This window comes from Salvia splendens, chromosome 3 (assembly GCF_004379255.2).
Source record: "Salvia splendens isolate huo1 chromosome 3, SspV2, whole genome shotgun sequence".
In the NCBI taxonomy this organism is placed as follows: domain Eukaryota; kingdom Viridiplantae; phylum Streptophyta; class Magnoliopsida; order Lamiales; family Lamiaceae; genus Salvia; species Salvia splendens.
In genome coordinates, this window is record NC_056034.1 from 13377175 (window position 1) to 13393909 (window position 16735).

Below are 16735 nucleotides of genomic sequence, written 5' to 3' on the forward strand. Positions count from 1 at the left end.
CTACATTGATTAAAAAAATTACATGAGTTAGAAATTAAAAAAAAAGTTGACTACTCTACAAAAGCCCCAACTTTCGGCGCAGCTCATCGATCAACCCCTGGAGGTATTCGGCTCTGGCCGGGTCCGTACACTTCATGAGGGCGTTATGCTTGTCCAACAACGTCTGCGCCATCAAGGCTGTTGCCGACTCCGCGTAGGCAAGTGCCGACGAGGTCGGGGTCGAGATCGGCGATGGGGGGCGGCAGCGGCTTGCGAGGAGGATGTCGCCTTCGCCTTCCCCTTGTTCTTCGCAGCCTTGACGCCTACGGGACGCCGGGAGGACATCGGTGTGCCGGAACTCTCATCCTCCGTGTACGTCCGGTTGAGGTCTACCGGATATGCGCCGCTTTCGCTGCTCGTGTAACCACCAGTGTCGGTTGAGGTCCATCGGTGTGCTGACAACAGCGCTCTATCGCGCACATCGCTCAGGCTCTCGCCGCTTCCCTGCTCCCTCGAGCACTTCTCGTACTCCGCCGCGAACAGGTTGACTTGCTTCTTAACCTGATCCCAGTGCTTGCGGAGCTGCTCCCTATGGCGCTTGTACGCGCTCGGCGGCTTTGCCTCATTGTAGCGCTCGGCGATGCGCTCCCAGTACGCAAGCTGCTTTTGGTTGTTCGCGAATACCGGGTTCTCCGAGATATCCACCCAACACCTCGCCAAGACGAGGGTTTCATCCGGTTGGTAGTTCGTCCTCCCGGGGGCGTACTCTTCATTCGCTCCCAGAGGTGGTAACTTGTACGCCCGGTACTTGATCCGCTTCTTTCTGGCGGGGGCGGCACGTCGGAGGGGGCGGCGGGGCGAGTTGGAGACGGCTCCATGTCAGACAGACCGTACGAATCCGTACTGAATTCGGGATCGTACTGCGTGTCGGGGTCGAACGACCGATATTCGCCAGGTTGTGTACCCGGCCAACGTGCACCACCTCCAAATATCGGACTATTGGGACTTGAGTAATCACCGGAATTCATTTTCTAGTGTAAGTGAAAATGCGAATGAAAATATTACAAATTTTAAAAAAAACAAAAATGCATTGCATCGTCTGCGTCGCCCATAGTGGGCAGACGATGGCGCGGACGATGCCCTATCGTCCGCGCTTCCTCCACGGACTATCTGTCGGGCGAGGACGACGCATCGTCCATCCTCAGGCAGCCTATCGTCCGCCCCACTTTAGGTGCCCTAAGTCGTCTGAAAACGGCTACTATTATTTTTATAAATTAACATTGATTGTTAGAATGCACACTTTAAAAGTAATATATACATCATATCTGTTATGAATTGATTCTGAGAAACAAGATGCGAAGATGGAAGAGAACTTTTGTTTAGAGAATTGTGTGTAAATCTTATTGAAACAACTCAAGGAATCGAGCTATATACAACCGTGAAGAATAAAACCGAAAACTAACTGACTAATCAAAAACAACGGCTAGTAGAAAAAGGACGGCTAGGATCAGAGCTAACTAATCTATCGAGATCCAACGGTTACTGAAGGCCGACGCATTCTTCACACTTTACTTCAAATCCTTAAGCTCGATTAAGCTCACTTCATCCAATCAATGCTGATCAATCACATATAACAACAATCCTCCACCTTGATTGATATTCTTACTCAGCTTTCAGCTTGCAAACACCAACCAACCTTCTGCACAGATCGAACTTCTCCTTCGGTAGAGGCTTTGTCAACATATCTGCGGGGTTGTCATTTGTGTGAACTTTGAACACCTTCACACTCCCCTTTTCAATCCCTTCTCTGATAAAGTGCAGACGTACATCAATATGTTTACTCCTTTCATGATATACCTTGTGTTTAGCCAAACAAATTGCACTATTATTGTCACACCCGATTGAGATAGCACCCATTTCACAACCAAAATCTCCAGCTATCCCCTTGATCCAATAACTTTCCTTCACAGCTGCAGTTAAGGCCATTAACTCTGCTTCAGTAGTTGACAGAGCAACCACACTTTGGAGGCTTGACTTCCAGCTTATAGCTGCTCCAAACATGGTAAAAACATATCCGGATTGTGATCTTCTATTGTCAAGGTTACCTGCAAAATCAGAATCACAAAAACCCACTATAGCATCTCCCTCATACTGATCATCTCTTCTAAACAGAATACCAAGATCCCCAGCCCCTTTCAGGTATCTCATGAGCCATTTTAAAGCACACCAATGCTCCTTTCCATGATTGGACATGTATCTACTAGTCACACTTATAGCTTGAGCCACATCCGGCCTTGTTGAGATCATAGCATACATAACTCCTCCAATGATGTTGGCATATGGGATCTTCTGCATCTCTGCAACTTCATTCTCTGTCTTAGGACTTTGATCTTTGGACAGCTTAAAATGCTGAGCCAATGGAGTACCAGCTTCTTTGGTGTTGCTCATATTGAATCTCTGTAGCAGCCTTGATATATAATCATGTTGTGAGAGCCATATCATCTTTCTTTTTCTATCTCTGATCAGGTTCATACCCAGTATCCTCTTGGCTGGGCCAAGATCCTTCATGTCAAAAGCTGACTTCAAATCATCTTTCACAGTCTGAATTTCATTCTTGCAAGATCCTGCTAGCAGCATATCATCAACATACAGCAAGAGGTATGCAACTGGGACACCATCCTTCTTCTTGATGTATACACACTCATCATAGAGTGATTTCTCAAACCCACAGCTCAACACATGGTCATCAAATCGTTTATGCCACTGCCTACTTGCTTGTTTCAGTCCATAAAGACTTCTTTTGAGTAGACAAACCTTTCCTTCATCTCCAGGGTTCACAAATCCCTCAGGTTGTGACATATATATGGTCTCCTCAAGCTCACCATGTAAGAAAGCTGTCTTAACATCCAGCTGCTCCAACTCCCAATCTCTCTTGGCAACCACAGCAAGCAATATCCTTATGGAAGTATGTTTCACAACTGGACTGAATACCTCATTGAAATCTACTCCATGTTCTTGAGTAAATCCTCTAGCAACTAGTCTTGCTTTGAATCTGATATGCTCTCCATCAACTGATTCGATTTTCTTCTTGAAAATCCACCTGCAACTCACTATCTTTCTGCCTGGGACCCTCTCAACTAGTATCCAAGTCCCATTCTGCATGAGAGACTCAATCTCTTCTATCATAGCAAGCATCCATTTGTCTGATTCCTTGCTATTAATAGCTTCCCTGTAGTTGGCTGGTTCTGAATACTCCACCTCCTCAGCCACACATAGAGCATAAAACAACATTTCAGAATCTGCAAACCTTGAAGGTGGCTTTACATTCTGCCTTCTCTTTCTATCTCTGGCAAGTTGGTAGTTCTCAAGATTTTCTGGTTCTTGTGGCTGCGGATCTGAATTTGTATCTTCAGCACTCCAAGTAGCACTAGGATCAGCATCATCAGTCACTGCACTACTCCCAGCAAGCACCTCAAAACCAGTAACACCATCAATCTGATCAGTATTTGGAGCTTCTTTTAGAAAAGGCATCTGATCCTCCCAGAAAATCACATCTCTGGAGATCACAATTTTGGAGTTTCCAGGTTCTATACACCATAATCTGTAACCTTTAACCCCAGATTGATAGCCTAGCATCACACACCTCTGAGCCCTTGCTTCTAACTTTCCTTGCCTAGTGTGAGCAAAAGCTTTGCAGCCAAAGACTCTTAATCCAGAATAGTCTCCATATGCTCCATACCACCTAAAATCTGGTGTATCACCATTGATGCTTGAGGATGAACATTTATTCATCAACCTCACAGCTGTAGAAGCAGCTTCTGCCCAGAATTTCATCTCCATACCTGCTGATAATAGCATGCATCTGACCCTTTCAATGATGGTTCTGTTTGCCCTCTCAGCTACACCATTTTGCTGAGGATTGAGTGGGACCGTTATGTGTCTCTTTATCCCTTTGCCTCTGCAAAAATCATCAAACTCCCTTGACAGGAACTCCAAGCCATTATCAGTGCGCAAACACTTCAGCACTGCTTCCTTTTCAAGTTCAACCTCAGTGCACCAATCTCTGAATTTGCTAAAGGCTTGTGACTTCTCCTTTAGTATATAAATCCAGATCTTCCTTGAGTAATCATCTATGATACTCATGTAGTATCTGCCACCACCAATAGAATTAGTCTGAGCAGGCCCCCACAGATCAGAATGGGCATAGTCCAATGGCTTAGTTGATGTGTGTTTGCCTTTTGGATATGTCATCTTCTTAGATTTTCCAAGCACACACTCCTCACATCTGAGATGCTCCACCTCCAGCTGAGCCTCCAGAGCCCCAGACTTTGCTAGCTCCCTGATGCTTCTCTCAGCTGGATGACCCAACCTTCTGTGCCATAACTCCAGTCCCTCAGTCACAGAATTGATCTCTGCTTTCACTGGCACCTGCACCTCACCCAGCAAGTAGTATAGACTGGCCACTCTCTCAGCCTCCATCACCACCTTGCTATTCTTGGACACCACCATTCTTCCACCAGCAGAAGAGAACACACAGCCTTTCCTTTCAAGAAGACCAAGAGAAATCAAATTTCTCTTAACTTGAGGTATATATCTTACCTCAGTCAAGACTCTGATGCAACCATCTTGCATCCTCAGCCTTATAGTACCAATTCCCTTTACATAACACACTTGATTGTTTCCAAGAATGACAGTACCTGAGTGCTCCACCAGCTCCTCAAACCATATCAGATTAGAACTCATATGAAAGCTGCAGTCAGAATCCATTATCCAAGATCCACCTATGCCTCCATCAGCCACTGTCAAAATCTGATTCTCCTCACTATCTTCCATACAATCAGTTGCATTCACCATCTTCTCCCCAACTTGTGCCTGTTTCTTTCTCCAAGCATGGCAGTCCTTTTTCAAATGACCTGGTTTTTTACACCAATAACAAGACCGAGTTTCTTTCTTATCAGCCTGACCGGCCTTAGGCATTTCCTGCTGCTTCTTGAAGGGTTTCTTAAATTTTTGATACTTTACATTCAGGCTCTCTGCCATGACAGAGCTAGGACCAGAACCGATTCCCAACCCACTATTATGAAGTTCTTTGGCCCGAATTGCGTTTTGAACCTCCACAAAAGTGATAGCCCTGTCCCTCCCATACAAGATAGCATCACGAAGTTGATCAAAAGATCTAGGTAGAGCATTTAAAAGTAGAATTGCTTTATCCTCATCCCCAATTTTAGCATCAACATTTTCAAGATCATCAATGGCTCTACTAAAATCTTCTAACTGCTCTAACACTCCTCTGCCCTCCAAGAACTTATAAGAATATAATCTTTGCTTCATATACAGGCGATTTGCCAACGATTTTGTGAGGTAAAGATCCTCTAACCTGGCCAGAATACCCGCAGCCGTCGTCTCTTTTGCCACCTCCCTCAAAACCTTGTCGGCGAGGCACAATACGATCGTGCTGTGTGCTTTGGCCTCGATCTCAGCTTGCTTCAACAAAGCTTTGTCATCGAGAACCCCCTTTTCCTTCTGATCTTTCGGTTTTGGGTCCAAGGCTGATGCGAGGCCTTGCTGCGTCAACATCGCCTTCATCTTCATCCTCCAAAGTCCAAAATCGTTGTTGCCCGTAAATTTTTCGGCCTCCAGACGCGCTGCCATCATCAACAAGTTGCAAGAAACCAGAAATCGCACTTGGATTTCAGTTCAGAATCGGAAATAATGCAATTTGTGGAAGAAATCGCTCGTCGCCTCTCGATTCCCACAGACGGCGCCAATTTGTTATGAATTGATTCTGAGAAACAAGATGCGAAGATGGAAGAGAACTTTTGTTTAGAGAATTGTGTGTAAATCTTATTGAAACAACTCAAGGAATCGAGCTATATACAACCGTGAAGAATAAAACCGAAAACTAACTGACTAATCAAAAACAACGGCTAGTAGAAAAAGGACGGCTAGGATCAGAGCTAACTAATCTATCGAGATCCAACGGTTACTGAAGGCCGACGCATTCTTCACACTTTACTTCAAATCCTTGAGCTCGATTAAGCTCACTTCATCCAATCAATGCTGATCAATCACATATAACAACAATATCATCTCTAACGCTACCTAATCTTCGTTGGCCTAAATATCGTTCTTTTCGCCTAATTAATTCATTATACATCATATCATCTCTTACATATACTATTACTCAATAATTATTGTAATTTTTTTTTCTTTTTAATTCAAATTAAACTATACTTGAGTAAGAGGTGAGACCGAGTTCACTATACGCCAACAAAAATCATCATTTACAATTGAAGAGTTACTAGTGTTTGCTCCGATCCATCGAATAGAAACATACATAAAAACATTCAAACACTTGTAATTTGTAAAATTTCTTCAACAAAAATTTAACTTCTTTTTTTGGTAATAGAAGTCGGGTAAATTTGGTATTGTAAGACTTCGATCATACAGAAAAGTTGCATGATTCATAAGTAAAGCATAAATATACTACTACTATTATTCAATGGTTGCAATTTTTTGTTACCGGCCGGTGATAATGACAACACTAGTGAAAAAATCTTTACAATGCGTGATAACTCCTAAATTCGTACTCCTATATATTGTACTGTGTTGAATTACATATTCACACCCAAATTTTATTTTAATTACTATATCGCAAATATATATTCGGAATTTTAAATTTTAGTATACTTAATGAATTTATTATATTTCAATCTAGGCTAGCTGTTTGAGTTATTAACCCAGCTAATTTAAAAGCTTTTAAACTGATCCATCGAGAACACGTAAGAAGGCCGTAGAACTCTATTTTTTTTTATCTAAATAAACAAAAGCTAAAATCTAATTAGTAGTATAATTTTCTTTTTCTTTGCTTGCATCAGTGCAATGTGGAGCCAACCTGACCAAATTAAGTAAAGTGCAATGATAGACACCTAATTAAGGTTAATTAATTGCGATTTTGATTAGTTTAAGTGTTTAAACAAGTGGCCAAATCATTTGTCTTTTTTATCAGTTTTTGTTGGTATTTTTACTTCACTGCAAGTCATTTTCCAGCCGCCGACAGCTACTTTGTTTTTTCATGTACATATATCAAATATATGCCTCTAATTATGATATTAAACACATAATAATCCCACTTAATTAGCGTGCATGCAAAACACAGTTGGTATTTTCTTAACAAGAGTATTTTGTATGATAAAAAAAATCTTACTACTGTAAAGTAATAAGATCAAATGAATAATTTATAGTATGATGTAAATAAGGATGTAGTATTTGTGAAAACTTTTAAGTTATAACCAAATTTATCTCAGTGATGGTTAAATTAACTTGTACAGTCGCACTTACAAAATAATTGGTTTACCAACTGTTCACTTTTTTATATGTTCACAACATATGTTCTATATTTTCGAGTAAATCCAAATAATACCAACAAACTTCCTCAAAGACAAAATTACATACTTAAAAAATTACTTTTTTCCATCTCCTAAAAATAGAAACATTTGAAACGATACGAATTTTAATAGAAAATTGGTAAAGTAAGAGAACTATAGAAAGAAAAATGTGTTAGTTGTAAAAGAGTCTCACTTCATTAAAGAGAAAGAAATATTCTAAAAATGAAAGTTTATATTCTTAGGAGACGCGAGTATAAATTACAGCTTTTGATCATCATGCTCGAGTCAATAACGCATTTAAATTCTCAAAAACTATCCACTAATGTAGTTTCGTGAATTGATTTAGATGTTGTTTACCTTGGTAGTTTTTATTTATTTATTTATTATTTATTTTTATTTTTTTCCTATTTGTGATTATCATATTGTCATAGTGAATGAGGTTGGAAGATAACATATGAATGAATTATTTTTTCTTTATGGTAGTTTTAGATATGTTTTTGTCTATGAAATGCGTGCAGGTTCACGGTGTCGTGTTAAGCAAGGGTGTTCCCTTCTGATCAGGATAGAAATCCCAACCAACCTGAACCTGGCATCAATAAATTCTTCAACCCACTTCTACTGATTAGTATAGTGGAGGTAAGGGTCGAATCCCACAGAGATGGACGCGCTTTGGGTAATTGTGGTGATAATCTGGAGGGGTTTGGTTAGCTACCACGCATGGGTTGAGATTCTATCTAGACAGGAATTAAAGGTGGTACTCTATTGACTGGGTGGCGTGAAAGTGATTGACATACAGCTGTGTACGTGAGAGTGGGGACACAGTGTTAAGGGACATGTGGAAAGTAGTTAGTTACTATAAAAGGCTAAACGGAATATCAGAGAAAATGTGGTGGTTTGGTGGCGGCACTGTCAGGTCTGTAGGGTACCAGCAAGAAAAGTAAAGGACAAAAGTAAAAAGTAACTAAAAAATAAAAGTGGTCCCAAATTTGGATGTGGATGTTGTCTTCTCCAACAAGTATGCATAAAATCAAACAAACTCAGATTCCATGGATGACACTTATAGATTAATAACTTCACAATTCAGATCCACAAATTAACACTCTAAAATTCGAAGATTAATCGAGTGAAATCAAGAATTACACTTACTGGGCGACATGCAAGGTGACAGAATTCACGTAAACTCGGATTTCGCACTTAATCACTTCGGAAACTAAATCTAAACAACAAACTTAACTAACAATCTCAGATCGAGCAACTCCAAATGAAATCATGCTTTCAACACTTAGAAATTACCGCGACAACTAGATCTAAGCTACCTAGGCAGAATGAAACAAATTCAAACCGAAAGAGATGCATAAAAACAACTTCATTGCATAAAACGTTTGGATCCCAACAAAACACTTCAAAAGATAACAAGTACTGAATATGCAACAGATCCAACGAAAGAAAAACAAGTAAAGATTAACTAGGAAAGCGAGTAAAGATTGTTTTACCACTCCGGGCGATGAAACTGCTACGACTACGAAATGAACTGGCTGGAACGATGGAATGCGATTCTCCGGTGGACTTATGGAACTTCAGGTGACCATGGCTGTGGTGAGGGACGAGAAGAATTTAGGCGATGCTGAAGGAATTTATCTACCGAGAGAGAAAATGCTAACTAAGTGTGAATGTCCCTCTCTCTCTCTCCAAGTGACTTCCTTTTATAGGGAGGTTTGCCCTTGCTTTTTAGGGTAGACTCTCTTCGTGAAATGACTATTTTGCCCTTGTTTGTGGTTGATCCTTCCCAGCAATCCTTCTTTTCCATCTCGAGCTTTTTTGGCATGCATCCTGGTCAGTATTGCACTCTTCTGGCGCTCTTTTCACCTGAGTTGTTCGAACCCTTTCATACTAACTGGTACCATTTTCCTGCACACTTTAGCAACTATTTTGCAGATATAATCCAATTAAGCACGCTATACTGACCAGTAACCAAGGCCTAAAATGCGACTTATCAGTCTATTTGTTGATTTTCTTACCATTTTGTACATTTATTTAATTTTTTTCTAAACTACTTGTAACGTTACTATGCTGTACGACAATATTTGGCCCTTGCTCGCCACTCCCATCACCTCATCATTTTGTACTCAATCGAAAAATAAGGATCATGCCTTTCTCCTTTAAACAATTTATTTACAAAATTGTATGCATCCGTTACTTGACACATTAACAAAATGTGCAATTGGATTATTTCAAACATGAAGAAATATCAAGGCAAAAATGTGACCCGATAAGTACAAACTTAGTTTCGTGTTTAGACTAGTACGTTATCTTCTTCATTTATTCAACTTTCTAAAGTCAAACAAACATTTATAAATAATTTGAAATTAAACAAATGTTTGTAATTCAGCTCAGAATCTTTACTTGAAGACACAGATGTACGAAATCGCAAGTAGTCAAGTGAGACAAAAAAATTAATTTATGCATCTATATTTGATTTTTAAGTGAATGAATCCTGTATCTTATCAAACCTTGCCATTGTTTCTTTATGCATTTGAGATCATATATTTATTTCAATATGTGTCACGTTCAATTATTCACATCAATAATGTTATGTCGCACATGCAAGTAGTATATATTCTTTTACATAAAATAAAAAGGGCAATAGTTAACTTAATAGCATTCACAATTGGGCGCCCTATAGTCCGTCCTATAGATCGATTATTCACATCAATAATGTTATGTCGCACATGCAAGTAGTATATATTCTTTTACATAAAATAAAAAGGGCAATAGTTAACTTAATAGCATTCACAATGGGGCGCCCTATAGTCCGTCCTATAGGGCGCCCTATGCTCCGCCACATCAGCATTTTATCCTACTACCCTTTCACCTGCAGTGGGATGCCCTATAGGCTGCCCTATAGTCCGCCCTAAACATTTTATTTATTTGAATATTTAAAACACTACAAAAATTGGAAAAAAAACTACAAATTCTCAATGGCGGTTACGGTCCCAAACTTCTTCAATCATGTCGTTCATGAGCTAAGCATGGTCTTGTTGGCTGCGCATTGAGGCCTATCTAGATAGAACCTCATTGTAGCCCATCGATAATCCTCGAACGTGGGGCGGGGTCGTCGTGTTGGAGCTAGATCCAGCTTCATCATCGCCCCAATCGGTGACTCTTCCATCTTCGTGTTTGACTATCATGTTATGCAAGATGATGCACGCATACATGACATCGGCGAAGACTTCCTTGTACCAGAAATGCGCCGGACCTTTCACTATTGCCCACCGCACTTGGAGCACACCAAATGTCCGCTCCACATCCTTCCGCGCAGCCTCCTGCTTTTGCGCAAATAAAACTCTCTTGTCACCCATTGGGCAGCTGATCGTCTTCATAAAAACAGGTCACCTTGGTTTTATGCCATCGGCCAGGTAGTACCCCATATGATATTGGCGTCCGTTGGCAGTGAACTCGATGGTCGATCCGTTGCCATTGCATTGCTCGGTGAAGAGGTTGGATGAGTTGAGGACGTTGATGTCGTTGTTCGACCCCGCTACACCGAAGTAAGCATGCCAGATCCAGAGCCGATGTCAGTGACGGCTTCGAGGATCATCGTCGGGTGGCTGCCCTTGTATCCGCTAGTAAATTGGCCTCTCCACGCCGTCGGGCAATTCTTCCACTCCCAGTGCATACAATCGATTCTCCCTAGGATTCCAGGAAATCCGTGCGCCATCTCGTGCATCTTCATCAGGGCTTCATCAGGGCCTGGCAATCCACAACAGTCGGCTTTCGCAAATATGTGGTGCTATAAGCCTCCACAACTCCCCTACGAAAATTCTTCAGGCACTCGCGGCCGGTTGTCTCCCAGACGTGAAGGTACTCGTCGAACATGTTCGCCGTGGTGCCGTAGGCCAACTGCCGAAGCGCAACCGTGCACTTATGCAATAGCGTAAGTCCGGGTCTGCTGATGCCATCTTCTCGATACTGGAAGTATTCATCGCTTGCCTCCATCCTTTGGGCAATGCTGAGAAAAAGATCTCGCCGCATTCTAAAACGGTGGTGAAAAACCGTCGGGCCCCACCGTGGTTGCTCGGCAAAATAGTCTGCGAACAGACGTTGGTAAGCTACGTCGTGCTCTTGGCGGAAAAACTTCCGACGTCGAATCGGCCTCGTGATCTGCTCCGCCTGGACCTGCTCCGCCGCTTCACGCTCGCACTCCATTTTGGCCAAGCATTCCGCCGCAGCCTCATGAACGCAATCGAACAAGGCCCGAGTCAAGGCCCGAGTAATGCCCTCCGAGGTACTCCAGTCGTCGTCGGGTCTCATTTTTTTTAGTGAGAAAGATTGGAAGAGAAATATTTGTGTGTGGAGAAAGTGAGAGATGGGAGAGAAAATTTGGTGTGGAAAAATGAATGAGAAATGAGGTTTAAATAGATAAGAAATTAAAAAAATAAAAATAAAATAAAAAAGGAAAACGCGTTGCATCGTCCGCAGTATCGTCCGCGTGACCGGTAGTGGGGCGGACGATACCGCGGATGATGCGTGTTCCGATGCATCGTCAGCATAGCTACAGTGGCGGACGATAGCCCGCCCGATGCATCGAGCGGACTATCGTCCGCCCCACTGTGGATGCTCTAAGTAACATGAAACAAATTATATAGTCAAGTAGTTTCGACGTTCTCGACTTGCTTCGGAGTGTTTGTGCCTTCGCTATTGGTTTTTTTATGGTACTCTTATCGGTTGTCGTGTCAAATTTTCCCTCACTGATTTTGTTAATTTAAGCATTTTCTTTACATTCGAAAAATAAATTATTATGTATTTTCTCTGTCCATCATTTAAAGTGATATGTCATTTTAGTTTGTTCACGATCTATAGAACCATTCACTTTGTTCTACTTTTAGTATGCGAACATCACATTCCAGTAACTATTTATACACACAATTAATTATAAAAACTAATACTCCCTCCGACTCATAAAAATAAGATCCTTTATCATCTGTCCCATAAAAACATCTCATTTTCATTTATGAAAAATTCTCTCAAACTCATTGTTCATATACATCAATTTATTTAAACTTACGCCACTAGGGTCGGCCATTAAACATTAATAATAATATGGGTCTCAATATCTACTAACACTATTTTAACTATTTTTTCCCTCAATATCTCTTATTTTAGCAATCATACATTAATTCTTGTGCCGTCTCAAATGTCATTATTATTTTTTGGACGGAGGGAGAACTAAAATGGATCTCACATTCCACTTATTTTCTCTTTTTACTTTTCTTCACAAGGTTAAATAATTTCTTAAAATTCTTCCTAAATTAAAAGTGATCTTTAAATGGTGGACGGAGGGATTAGTGAGGTAAGTCATAATTATTAACTTTGCTGGTTCTAGAGCTTTCCAAAACCAAAATGTGTTTCTAATTTCTAGGTATTTTTTGAAAATGAAATGATATTTCACGTGAAACCATTTTCATCTTTCTTGAAATATTTAAGACCAGACAAATTATAGGAGCTAAACTATTAGGAGAAATCGACGTGTCGGTGGGCCCTACGAATTGATAGATATTAGCTGTAGTGAAAACTATATTTTTAAGGGTGTGTACATCTCATTTAGAGCATTCACATCTGTGCTCTTGCCAATGAGCACGGATATGTGCCCAGATCCACTTTTACTCTCTGCTCTTAGACCATATTTATCAGCAACCCCCAACTCAATCCAACCATCCACTTTTTCAATATTTAATTCATTTATATCTTCTCCACATCATCTTCCACATCATTAATATTCATCCAACCCAAACACACATATTTTCATGGTTTATCAATGACCACCCAACCACACTATTATATATTTATTTTTATATTATTTTTTAATACTATTATTATTACATGAAATACTTATTATTGTAAATTTATCAAAAAACGTAATAAATGACAAACTAAAAATTATAAAAACAAACAAATAAAAAACATAAATTACAATCATTGAAACACAAAATTGAAAATACATAATTGGTGCTCATACATAAGATGAAAACTAGACATTTAATTGCAATTGCCGAATTTTGCCCATGTATGCGCAACCAAATCGTTTAGCAGAGCTTTGTGAGCAAATAAAAAATACAATAAATGACAAATTAAAAAGTATAAAAATAAACAAATAAAAAATTAAAATTATTATATTGAAATACGCAATTGAAGATACGTAATTGGTGCTCAAAACATATGGTGAAAAATAAACTATAAAAAAACAAGAAATTATATGAAAGAAGAAGGATTATATATGGAGAAACATGAAAAAAATTCCTAATGTAAAAGTATAGCAAATGTGGTCTCTATTTGTAAAGGATAAAAAATTATAAATTTTGATATAATTTTTTAACATAACATGTAAAAGATATTTAAATTTTAAATAAAATATTTATCAACCAATGAGATTGTACCATTTGACACCATCTCATTGGTTGAAATAACAAAAGAGGAAGGAGACCCCTTGTCTCATTTCACCAACCGGCCGACCGAGGTCGAAGTGAGAGAGAGAGACCATCACTTTAATTTTTATTTATTTTTAAATAAAAAAAGATGACATGGCACCCAATCAGGTCATTGATAAACTTAGTCTTAGGCAAGAGCACAACACCCACATCCGTGCTCTTCCGCAAGGACATGCTTAAGGGTCCCACCATTGTATTATTCAATTTAAATAAAAACATTTCCACAATATTAAAATGCATTAAAAATAACCGGAATAATATTACAAATTACAAAAAAATTAAAAATTACATAATTAAAACCCTAAAAATTAAAATTTTCTTCATTAAAGTCTTAAAAATTAAAAATTACATAATTTAAATCCTAAAAATTAAAAATTACATAATTAGATTCATAAAATTAAAAAAAAAACCCACTACTCGTGGCCGAATTTCGCCCAAATGAATGATGAATGTGTGTATTTATAGATGATTTTGGGATTAAATTTTTTTAAAAAATTTCAAAAAAATGGTAATAAAATCTGTATATTTTTGGGAATCCAAAAATATATATTTTTTAAATTTTTGGTATTATTTTCAATTTTTTTAAGAAAAAAGAAAAAAAGAAAATGTCAACGGCCAATAGAAACGCGCCACATCGCCCTACTCGCTGGCACGAACGTGCTCTTAGCTAAGAGCAGCGCCGTGCCAGCGGCGGATAGCGGTGTCGTGCCTCTAGCACGGACGGACGGACAGCGGTGTGCTCTCCGCTGTGGATGCTCTTACTCCCTCCGTCTGCCATTAGGTGTCTCATTTCTTGGCAGCACGGATTTTAAGAAATGTTAAAAAAAAAGTTGGTGGAAAAAAAATAGTGGAATAGGAGTCTTACTTATATATATTAGTTTTAAATAAAATGTGAGTGAAATGAGTTAGTGGAAGGTAGACCCTATTACCAATTCTGGTAAAAGTGAACTCAGACTCCTATTCGCGGACAGACTAAAATGGAAAAACGGGACTCCTATTCGCGGACGGAGGGAGTAGATAAGAACAAAATTATTTTATAAAAATGTTTTTTTTGTTTTCCATTTCTATTGTGGTGTTTGAATTGATGGTATGTTATCTATAGTCCTTAATATCATATGTTTGGTTTGTTATTTAAAGTTACACTATAGTAGGAAATTCCAAACCTATCCTCTGACTTCTTTTATATTTCCAAGACTGAGGGTTATATTAGTAAATTCCACGTAATTTAAGATTGATATAGTGTTGCACATATTATTATCCCTCAATTTTCCATGATAATAAAATATCATTTTTCAGCTTTAATTCAACGGACATTTGCCCATTGAATGGGCCACACTAAAAATTTAACCAAAATATCAAATACTAGATTAGACCATTAAATACATGGGTGAATCTACCCATTCAAAAACACCCTAAATACTACTATTACAATAGTTTGAAATGCTGATGACATATTAATGGTTAATGGCAAATGTAAATTTTAAAAAAAATTAATAAGTTAGTGAATATTTGGTCTTATACTCCAAATTAATTTTGAAATAAAACTCAATTAGATTTTAGTTTATCTCACATATACATTTTGGTGAATAAGACCACATCTAATACCCGTAAAATCTAACATAACATTCAAGCATGCATCTATATAAGAAATAGGAGTATAAGCTATAGCTATATGATTATGATATCTTTCTAATAACAATATCTGCAAATAACCATCGTTTATTAACAAATAGTACATACCTTATTATCTCCTTAGGCCATCCACAATAGAAATAGCCCAGCAATAGCCTAGCCACAAACTTCTCCTGCCACATCATCAACACTAAAAATCCTCCTGCCACATCATAAATAGCCCAGCCATAGCCTAGCCACATCATAAATAGCCCAGCCACATCAATAGCCACATCACTCAAAATTATATAAAACAAATAATTAACAATCACACAAAATACGCAATTTAATTTACGATACATATACGAGAAAATTCAATAATATTATTAAAATTTAAAAAGTACATTAATTAAAAAAAATTACATAATTAACAAAATAAACTACTGCCGTGCAGTCCTCCGCGCCCATAACTTTTCAATTAAATCCTTTTGGAGTCGAATATGAGCCTCCGTTTGGCGCATGTCGGCATGTGCTTGGAGGCGGTCGTCTTCATCGTGAGGTACCCCACTCCGTACGTTGGGGGCGGCCACGCCGTGGCTTGGACCGGCTTCATTATCATCGTTGGCCCAATCAGTCAGTTGTCCACCTTCATCTTCGACAATCATGTTGTGCATGATAATACATGCGTACATTATATCTACAATGCAGTCGACATGCCACAAACGCGTTGGCCCATTAACTGCCGCCCATCGAGACTGGAGCACACCAAATGCGCGCTCCACGTCCTTGCACGCCGACTCCTGCCGTGCCGCAAAGTAGGCCTTCCGCTCATCTGATGCGCATCGGATCGTCTTCACAAAGACGGGCCACCAAGGGTATATCCCATCCGCCAAGTAGTAGCCCATATCATGTCGGTTGCCGTTGGCGACAAAACTGATGGCCGGACCGACACCCTGACACTGCTCGTTGAAAAGTGGCGACAAGTTGAGGACGTTGAGGTCGTTGTTCGAACCGGTAATCAGCTACGGCCTCGAGGATCATCGTGGGATTCTTTCCCTTGTAGCCGGTAGTGTACATCCCTTCCAGGCGGCGGGGCAGTTCTTCCACTCCCAATGCATACAATCTATGCTGCCTAACATCCCTGGGAACCCATGCTGTTCCCCGTGCATCCGCAGCAGATCCCGGCAGTCATCAGGGGTAGGGCTTCGAAGGTACTGATCACCGAATATTTCAATCACGCCCTGATAGAAATACTTCATACACTCCAGGGCA